Here is a 10,192-nt window from a genome sequence, read left to right on the forward strand (position 1 = left end):
ACTCAGCCATCAGCTCCACAATTTTAAGGAAGTTTTCATTGTTTGGCACATACAGCTGATCTGAAGTGCCAAGTAGTGCTAGGTTTTGGGTAGCAAGAATTCTCACAATGGCAATGAGCCTTTTCAGAACATTTTGCCAGTAAAGAGACTCTGATGCAATCTTCTCTTGATGCTGATCATCTATGGCAGCCTTTAACCTTAGTCTCATCTCAAGCTCTTTCACCTTATGGAATGCTCTCTGATGATTTGCTGCCTTCTCATGGCATGCCAGATTTCTAGCCAGATTTTTCCAGTCCTTTGTTTATGTAGAACCCAATGTGACTGAAATATTAGACTGGAAGAGTTTGCAATAAAAACATTATGCCACATTCTGGGGTTTTGAGTACATAAGCGATGGCCTTTCCATTTTGTCACCATTCAGAATTTCACACCAGTAATGTGTTGAATGGAAACTTCTATTTTCATTATCTTTGCTGTGGCCCATGCAGCACAAGGATCATCTAGACTTAAGGAACTAAACTCAGCAGCAGCTGTTTCTTGCACCTCCACTACACTCTTCTCTGATCTACACTTTGCTTCAGGACTGTGCATGGTTACATCCATTTGAGATGGAGATATGGATGCTGCAGTAGCTGCCAGGTCACCTACACTCTGACTAACTGGAAGATCGGGCATCTCCTCACCACTTACATACTCACTGGGGCCGGAAGGCTCACCATGGACATTTGTTTCTATTATCTCAGGAGAGCTCCTTCCTGCTTAGATAGGAAAGTTTCCTTTGCTTGCTTTCTTCTTCTGAATGCTGCCCCAGAGGGGCATTTTCTTCTTTAACTCATGACTGCTGTTCTGTGCCAGCTGTAGTGGCTCTCAACACTCAATTGAAGGGGACAAATAAGCAGGCTGGTTGCAGGGCCTGAGTGAGGGAAGAAATCAGCGTCTTTAGGGCATAACTAGCTCCTACTACTTCAGTTGACTGCCTGTTCTCCTCAAGTGGGTTCAGGGAAGCAGCAGGAAACAGAAAGCTCCCAGAGAAGCTGGTGTCAATCAGTCCAGGCTCCTGGGGGTGCTAGATAGGTACATAAGAGGCTCCTCCTCCTCTCTCTCCCTGCAGCTCCTGCTGCTTTCTGTTATTCCTTCTCACCTTTTCTCCTGCCTGCCTGTTATGTCTCTTGTGCCCTCCTTCCTCCAGCACAGCACTCCACCTAGCACAGCATCTCCACCTCCTTCCTCCTTCCTCCAGCACAGCATCTAGAGCAGAGAGAATACATATGCACCAGCAGCAGGCACAATTTTCTACACTCTGAGTCCTAGCGGTGGCCACCCTCCCCCCCTTACTATTGGAGCAACATTAGTTAGCTGTGATGGGCTGGAAAAGTAACATGACAGAGTTCCCTGATGAGCACTCAAACACTTCCAAGCACTTTTTAAAGCCTTACTCCTACAAAGATTTACATACAGGCTTAATTTTACATACTGTGATCAGTGTCACTGACTTCAGTGCTCTATGCATAGCACATAACCAACTTCAGTGGCACTACACACATTGTACAAAGTTAAGTCTTTGTAGGATATGAGTCCTAATTTGTTTCTTCAAGAGTTCATGAAAGCTTGAAATGCTCACTCTCTCTGAGTAGATGGAGAGATTCACTTGATTGCTCTGATGTTTTCAGAAAGCAAGAAGTGTTTGAACATGGCTGCAACAAATTAATTTAGGACCAGATTGAGAATTCCTGAATCCCAATGGTGAGCAGTGACTTGCAGGACTCATCTCAATAAAGCCAATAATACTATTCACACAAGACTCTGCTCACCAATAAGATAAGGGGATAACAATTTGGCCTTTAAACATTACAGAGGATATTCACAGAAGTTTTTTCTTCCCCTGCTGAAGGGCTCTATATCCATTAGAGCGCACAGCACGATTCTACGCACATTTCATAGGGCTCTGTGCTTCAGCACTTACTAACCCAAAATTCCTGCTGATTTAAGAGTCTGAAAAGCTAGTTAACATGACAGTTCAAACTGTATTGCAGGCCATGATCCATTTCAGATGCTATAATATGGTTACTGTGTATACACTTTGGGGTATATTTCAACTGTTTTACCGACAAAGATAACATGACTCTCCATTCATTAACTGCTGAAGTATCAGGGGGTAGCCACGTTAGTCTGTATCCACAAAAACAACAAGGAGTCCAGTGGCACCTCAAAGACTAACTGATTTATTTGGGCATAAGCTTTCATGGGTAAAAAACCTCACATCTTCAGATGCATGCTGAAGTTCAGATTCAATACTAGCAAACTAACCATGTTCTTTTATTATTCCGCTTACAGAGTTCATTTGATTTTTCTGATACTTGGCATGCTTAATTCAACAGTATTACTCCTTTGTTTTTTAAACACACTGGCTTCCAGAACGCTGCAAATTATCGTTTAGATATGTCCAGAAAGCTGTAGTTCCAATCAAAAAGAGTAAGTCTTATGATTACCAACAACACAAACACTTCAGAAACAAGGAATGGCATGGCAAACAGTTCTGGAACACTCCAGTTTATTCATACTGGGTGCTGTTGTGTTGTACCAGAATAATAGGGACCTTGAGGATACAGATGAATACTGTAGTAGATCACCATTGCCATCTTCTGGTAAATAAACCACAAAACTGCATTCTGAAGCCCTTTCTAAACTGCCATATATTTCACAAATATAGAGAGATTACCTCAGAAATAGGCAATAAAGGATTTAGGTATTTGTTGTGAGACCATTGTTGCATTTTAATTCTTTGCTCACTTAAGACCTTTATAAAAATACATTACGGTGGATACATAGTGGCATGTGTTCCAACGTGTTCTTTGTGCTGAGCAGAAATACTGTTTATTATGATTTCTTAAATTAAGGTGATATGATGGACGTTCTCATGATTGAAACAAATACCAGGGCTGTTTCTTAAAAAGGAAACCCAGGGAGATGGTATTAGTTTGCAATGTGTTATGATAAGAGAGAGACAGAGACAGGGTTGGGCTACTGTAGTCAGCAAAGATAATGACAGATGGCTTTGAGCTACATAATTAAGCTGATGGCACAGATAACAGCAACAATAATCCATCTTTGAAGTCTCTGCTATTTTTGAGAATGATGAATAATCTTAACAAAGCCCTTTGTGCTTTCTTAGCATATTGCCATGTTTCCCCTTCCTCCCTCCCATTTTCTAATCTCTCTTTTCCTCCTCCCCTTTCCTCTCTCACCATCTTTACTCCCATTGTCTTTCTGCAGCTTTCTGAGAGCTCCTGATTAATGCATTCCCCGTCTTCCTGGGAGGGGCAAATGATCTGGCTGATTCTGAAGTTGTTATGAAGGGTCTCTCTGAGCAGCCTGGGGAGCTGTCTCTGCGTGAGATGTCAAAGGCTGCAAAGGCTCACCTCATCTTATGATCTCTCAGGGTCACATGAGAAAGGAAAGCGAGATGTGGGTACAACTTATTACCATCCAGACCAGAGTGCAGTATTCAATGTGGTGCTGAGCCTTGATAAATTACCCTTTCAATCAAATCAGTAAACAAAGAGGAATGCTATCTAACTTGCAATAATTCCCACAGCAGTTCAGCCAGGAGTGACAGATTAGACTAACAAACTATGCAGCTAACATTTTACTTTGTGTATTATTTTGCATTGCTTCTTTCTATAGCAAAAAAAAAAAAAAAAAAAAGTCTTACTATTTGCAGTTACTCATCTACTACCATATATCATCAGCGCAGATGTCAGGTTAGTACTATAAGGAAGTGATCCCTTAACAGTTTTTCTGGTTTTGCACGGGGAAGAAGGAAAGAATTCTGGAAGGAATGTGGGCTTAGGGTTTTCAAACAACACCGCACCTTTGGAAGTTTGAATTCCATTAGGAAAGCCATCTCCCAAAGAGTGGTGTTGGTGAGAGTGACAATTCAATTCCTTTTCTCCATTTCACCACCCTGCTAGCCCAATTGAAGCAGACAGGTTCAATCATGGCTTTGGAAGAGGAGGTGAAGGATAAGTATGGGTAAGTGTCAGTGGAACTGAGCATTATCATAGTGAGCCGGTAGTATCAAAATTGGTGGAGACAGCAGAGCTAATGCTGAGTGAAGCTGAAGCGCATAGGGGCCTAGGAGGAAAGGAATGGCATGGCATGAAATGCGAGGACAAGTTCTTGAAGGATTGCCAGCAATAATGAAAAACGTCACAAGAGGCTCTGCTGAGACTATATGGCTCCTTCTCAGCAATGCGGCACCCCACCTGCACCCCAAAGACTAGGAATTTAAAAATACAAGAAGCTATACAAACTCAGACTGGAAATAAAGTGCAAATTTTAATTGCTGGGATAACCACTGAACAGTTTGCCAAGGCAGGTGCTGGAGTCACCATCACTATACAAAGCCTTTTAGACATACTTTGAATCTTGATTGAAAGATGCCTCATAACTCAACAAGAAGTTATGGGCTTGATGCAGAAGTTACTAAGTAAAATTCGATGGTCTGTATTATGCAGTAGGTTAGATCTTATGATCACAATAGTCCCTTCTGGCGTTAAAAGCTAGGAAAAGCAGCAGATGTAACTATCAAGGCTTGTCTACACTACAAAGTTAGGTCAACTCAATTCAGGTCAACCTACAGTCAACGCAGTAATTCAATAGGCTGTTGGCGTCCACACTACCCTCCTTCTGCTGGTGGAGTATGGTCCTCACCAGGAGCGCTTGCACTGACTGAAGTGGGATAGTGTGGGGTACTGACAGCCAAGGGTAGGGCACTGATAGCCACGTTGGGATCACAGTTGGAGCCCTTCAGGCCTTACTGCAGTTGTAGTGTCCCACAGAGCCTCTGGCCTACAAATCAGAACTCCATAGTTAGAAAGGAATTTACAACAGCCAGCCAGATAGCTGTATTGTACATGCTGGGGGGAAGAAGTGCTAGCACAGGACAGCAAACTGCATTGGAGTTCCCAAGCTTTCTGAAAAGCAGTACAGAAGACAGTAAAGCAGAACCTCCATCTGGACACGTGATGGAGAATATTTTAGGACACAGGGATTAAAGGGGTGGCCACTGAAGCTTAAACATCCAACAGCAGGAGCATGCCAGACTGTAGCAATGAGCACTAAGGTTAACCACTGGTGCACAGCAGATTCTGGACATTGAAGCTCACACAGTTGCTGACCCCCACGTTAACAGGCAGCACAGCCCTTGGTGAGTACATCTGTGACTGCACGAGGAACACGCGTGTTTGTTGGTTTATTTTGTCGAGCTGTGCCCATGATCTTGCCAGCCTTTCAGCCTGTGGATGTTTATGCTATCACAAAAGGGCCAAATTGGAGCAGATTACTGCTTCTTTAATTGGCACTCACCTCATTGCTAAGTCATATTCAAAGAGAACACATAATGCAGGGACATTCGCCCTGACTATGCCCCTACAGGAAGTGGATTGCTTTGGAGTTGCTAGAGCCATTAGCAGCAACATGCTGACACCAAATCCTGCAAGGTGTGTCTTGATATCACACTACAAAAATGAGAGAACAATGACCATAGGTTTCACAAGCCCCAAAGACCAGCCATCGGATTGGAAGGGGGGGGGGGCAATCTGGGGTGGGGATGCAGCAGGAGAAACATGGAAAACCTGAGATCTTTAATGGAGGACGACATAGAAAAATCCTTCAACACTAGCAACCAGCTTATATTTTCAAGGCTATCTATTCATTAAAAAGAGATGGAAACTTGCTGAGCTTTTTAAATGGACATTCATAAGCTTTAAAATAGCAGGGATGGGCACCTCCCCAAAGCCAGCTCTGAGCACAATTCCAGCAAGTTCTGTAGGATCTGAGCCCTCATATTGCATAAGTGATTATGCTCAAACATTAGAGCCGAGGTGGAAACCAAATTTTCTGTTTTGCAGGAAATTTCATGATTTTTAAACTTTTTATTCCATTCCAAAATTATTAAACAATCAGTTTGTAAGCACCAGGAAGACAATAGAGTTATAAGGAATAGTCAGCATGGATCTGTCAAAAACAAATAATGCCAAGCCATTTTTAATAGGATTACTGACCTAGTGGACAGGAGGGAAGTAGACGTGACATACCTTGTTTTTAGCACGGGTTTTGACACAGTTCTGCATGACACTGTCATAAGAGAACTAGGGAGATGTGGTCTAGATGAAGTTACTAGGAGTTAGGTGGATAACTGCTTGAAAGACAATACTCAGAGTAGTTATCAATGGTTTGATGTCAAATTGGGAAGGTGTAACTAGTGTAGTCCCACAAGGGTCGTTCCTAGGTCTGGTAATATTCAATATTTTCATTAATTACTTGGATAATGAAGTAGAGGGCATGCTTATAAAATGTGCAGATGACTCCAAACTGGGAGGGGTTGCAAGCACTTTGCAGGACAGAGTTAAAATTCAAAATGACCTTGACAAATTGAAGAATTGGTATTTCACACAGAAAGGGGAAAAAAATCAAATGCACACCTACAAAATGGGAAATAACTGTTAAGGTGAAAAGGATCTGGGGTTATAGTGGACCACCAACTGAATGAGTCATCAATGTGATGGAGCTGTAAAAAAGGCTAATATGATTCTTGGGTGTATTGACATCTGGAGGACTGTTTGCAATTCTGGGAACCACAATTTAGGAACGATATGGGCAAACTGAAAGAGTCAAGAAGAGGGCAACAAAAATGATAGGTTAAGTTTTTTAAACCTTCTATGAGGAAAAAAACTGGACATGTTTAGTTCTGAGAAAAAAAGACGGGGGTGGGACCTGATGATAACAGTCTTTTTATAACATGCTCTTATAAAGAGGATGGTGATCAATTGTTCTCCATGTCCACTGATAGTAAGACAAGAAGTAAAGTACTTAATCTCCAGCAAGGGATATTTAGGTTAGACCAAGAGTCGGTAACCTGCAGGAAGTGGCACAGGCCACAGGGATGTGCTGGCCGCCACTTCCTGAAGCTCCCATTGGCCGGGAATGGTAAACCACAGCCACTAGGAGCTGCAGGGGGCCATGCCTGTGGATGGTCAACGTAAACAAAATGTTTCACGGCGTGCCAGTGAATTACCCTGATGGGCCGAGTGCTGAAGGTTGCCAGCCCCAGGGTTAGAGATTAGGAAAAACTTTCTAACTTGTAAGGGTAGTTAAGCTCTGGAATAGATTTCCAAAGGAGGTCACAAGAGTATCCATCACTGAAAACTTTTAAAAATAAGTTGGGCAAACAGCTATCAGGGGTGGTCTAGGTTTACTTGGTCCTGCCATAGTGCACGGGTTAGGACTTGATGACTTCTCAAGGTCTCTTCTGGCCCTACATTTCTATGAAACCCAAAAATTTCCCACAAAATGACCGCACACACACGTGTGCACACACACACACACACAAACTCTCTCCAAAAAAATGAAACATTTTGATGGACTCTAAACTAATTTTCATTTGGATTTTTCATTGAGATGATATTTCAACATCAAAATACCCAGCACCCCTCTCCCCCAAGGAAATTTTGTCAAAGATGAAACATTTTTCCAAACCATTTCACTTTCATTTAAAATGGTATCTTTCATCAAAAACTATGTTTCAACAAAAAAAATTCCTGACAGCTTTACTGAAGACGTGTTTTTACAAACAAACAAGAAAGGAAGGTAACATTTCCAAAGTCTTGATGAAACTCCAGCCATCTCTGACTTCCCCCTCCATCCTCCCATTCTATATGCCTGAGGACTGAGAATTTACCATTACAGACTGCGTATTTTGTCAAATATCAGAGAGGTAGCCGTGTTAGTCTGGATCTGTAAAAGCAGCAAAGAATCCTGTGGCACCTTATAGACTAACAGATGTTTTGGATGCATCCGACGAAGTGGGTGTTCACCCATGAAAGCTCATGCTCCAAAACATCTGTTAGTTTATAAGGTGCCACAGGATTCTTTGCTGCTTTTGCATATTTTGTGATGCATATCTTATCTTATAGATGGGCAGACAGAGCTCTGAACCTTTAAATTCTAAAAGGAGGACATTTTAATACAGCATCTGGGACAAATAAGTCACAGGTGCATTCGGCAAATGTAGAAAAATGTGTCTTAGTAGAATTGACTGTACTATGTAACAAGACCTATAAAGCAGGATTACACTCTATGGCTTACAAGAGTATTGATCTGTGTGTACTCCTTGGTGGTGCTACATTCGTTTTAACATTGATCTCTGTTTCATTACACCATTGTATCATGCACTCCCAGTGTCATCTGTGTCCCTCTGTGAAACCTAAGCGCCTTCTGTTGCTGTTGAGATATACAGACGCTTTGTGTATATTGCAATTCAAAACAAATCCATTTCAAAAGTATATTTAGTCACACACCCACAAAAACACTCTTAAAATAATGTTAAGGGTCTATAATGTCTGAAACCCTGAAAAGCAAGCTAAATTTAGAGTGAAAAGGCTACCGGCAAGTGCTTTCTTAATTTTATTTTTAAGATTTTTTCCCCTCTGCATTGTTTGTGTTACCTTTCAAAGAAGCTTGAAAATAAAATTTCTTTCCCTGATGGCTTTGCTTTTTTCCATTTGGAAAACATTGATTTCAGTTTCCCCTGTGATTCTTATGCAGCAGAAGTAAACAGGACTCTCTTTAATATATATCCAGGTTGGTGTAATCCCATCAAACTCACGACAGCTCTGAAGAGTTGGTCTCTGTTAGCTCCTAGCACTGCTGTAGCACAATACACAATATTTGGGTCCTTCATAGCAGATTGGCCGTTGGGTTGGGGTACTGACCTCAGCTGTAACATCAACTTGCTGTTTTTTTTATTGTTTGTATTGTGATAGTGTCTTGGAGCCTCCTACATGGATCAGAAGGACCCCGTTATGCTAGCGCTGTACAAACAGAACAAAGGGCTCACAAATTAAGTTGTGTGGTCTTGGGCATATCCCATAGACTTTAAGGTCAGAAGGGACCATCATGATCATCTTGTCTGACCTCCTGCACATTGCAGACCATACAACCTCCCATCTCCACTACCATAATAGACCCCTAACCTCTCGTCGAGTTACTGAAGTCCTCAAATTGTAGCTTAAAGACTTCAAGTAACAGAGAATCCACTGCTTACACTAGTTTAAGCCTGCAAGTGACTCATTCTCCATGCTGCAGAGGAAGGCAAATAACATCCAGGGTCTCTGCCAATCTGACTTGGGGGGAAATTCCTTCCCAACCCCAAATATGGCAGTCAGTTAGACCCTGAGCATGTGGGCAAGATCCACCAGCCAGACACCTGGGAAAGAATTCTCAGTGGTAACTCAGAGCCCTTCCTATCTAGTGCCCCATAACTTCCTTGGTCTACGTTTTGTTCCTAATTACATTGGTACAATTTGGAGAGTGCCACATTATGAATGTCTCACCTTTCCGATGTTTGACATGAGGATACTCCTATCTTGCAGAAGTACTGCTGTGTATGCAGTGCTTTGAAAATGCTACATATTAGTGTTACGTATTATTACATGGATAGTTTAAGCTTGCAGAAGTACTGCTGTGTATGCAGTGCTTTGAAAATGCTACATATTAGTGTTACGTATTATTACATGGATAGTTTAAGCAGAGGTGTGTTGAATTAACCTGGAGGACATGTTTCTTTATCCTTTTCCACTACTCCATCTTTTAGCCTTACGAGTTGCCTTCCATTGGTCACTTGCCCTTCCCTTCATTCTTTCCACTATCAGCCTCTCCCATTTTCCACCACTTTCTTCCTTTTAAAAGTAGGAAAGTCCTACTTAATTGATGCCACTCCAAGCCTCAGAACTTCAGCTACTGAAGGGTGTATTATGGACCTGACCCAATGTCCTCTGACATAAATGGGAATCTTTCCATTAACTTCGATAAGCAGTGAATAAGACACTATATGCAGCTGGATGTTTCACATGTCCCTATGACAGACTCTAGCTCTTTAAGTTTTCCCAAGCCTGAGCATTTACATACCAAGCTTATGACGTATGTCTTATGACTAAACACCAGGGTGCCACAAGGTGATTTGATGAGTCACGGCAGACAGTTATTCCATACAATGCTTTAGTTAATCAACATGTTATTTTACTTAAGAGGACTATTTGTCTGAAGTAACTAATTAGGACAATTAGTAAATGAGGCCTAGTAATTAGTAAATCTCTCATGAAAATTCTTACTAAGAAGTATCCCGGAGTGC

This window comes from Gopherus flavomarginatus, chromosome 8, assembly GCF_025201925.1.
Source record: "Gopherus flavomarginatus isolate rGopFla2 chromosome 8, rGopFla2.mat.asm, whole genome shotgun sequence".
Lineage (NCBI taxonomy): Eukaryota > Metazoa > Chordata > Testudines > Testudinidae > Gopherus > Gopherus flavomarginatus.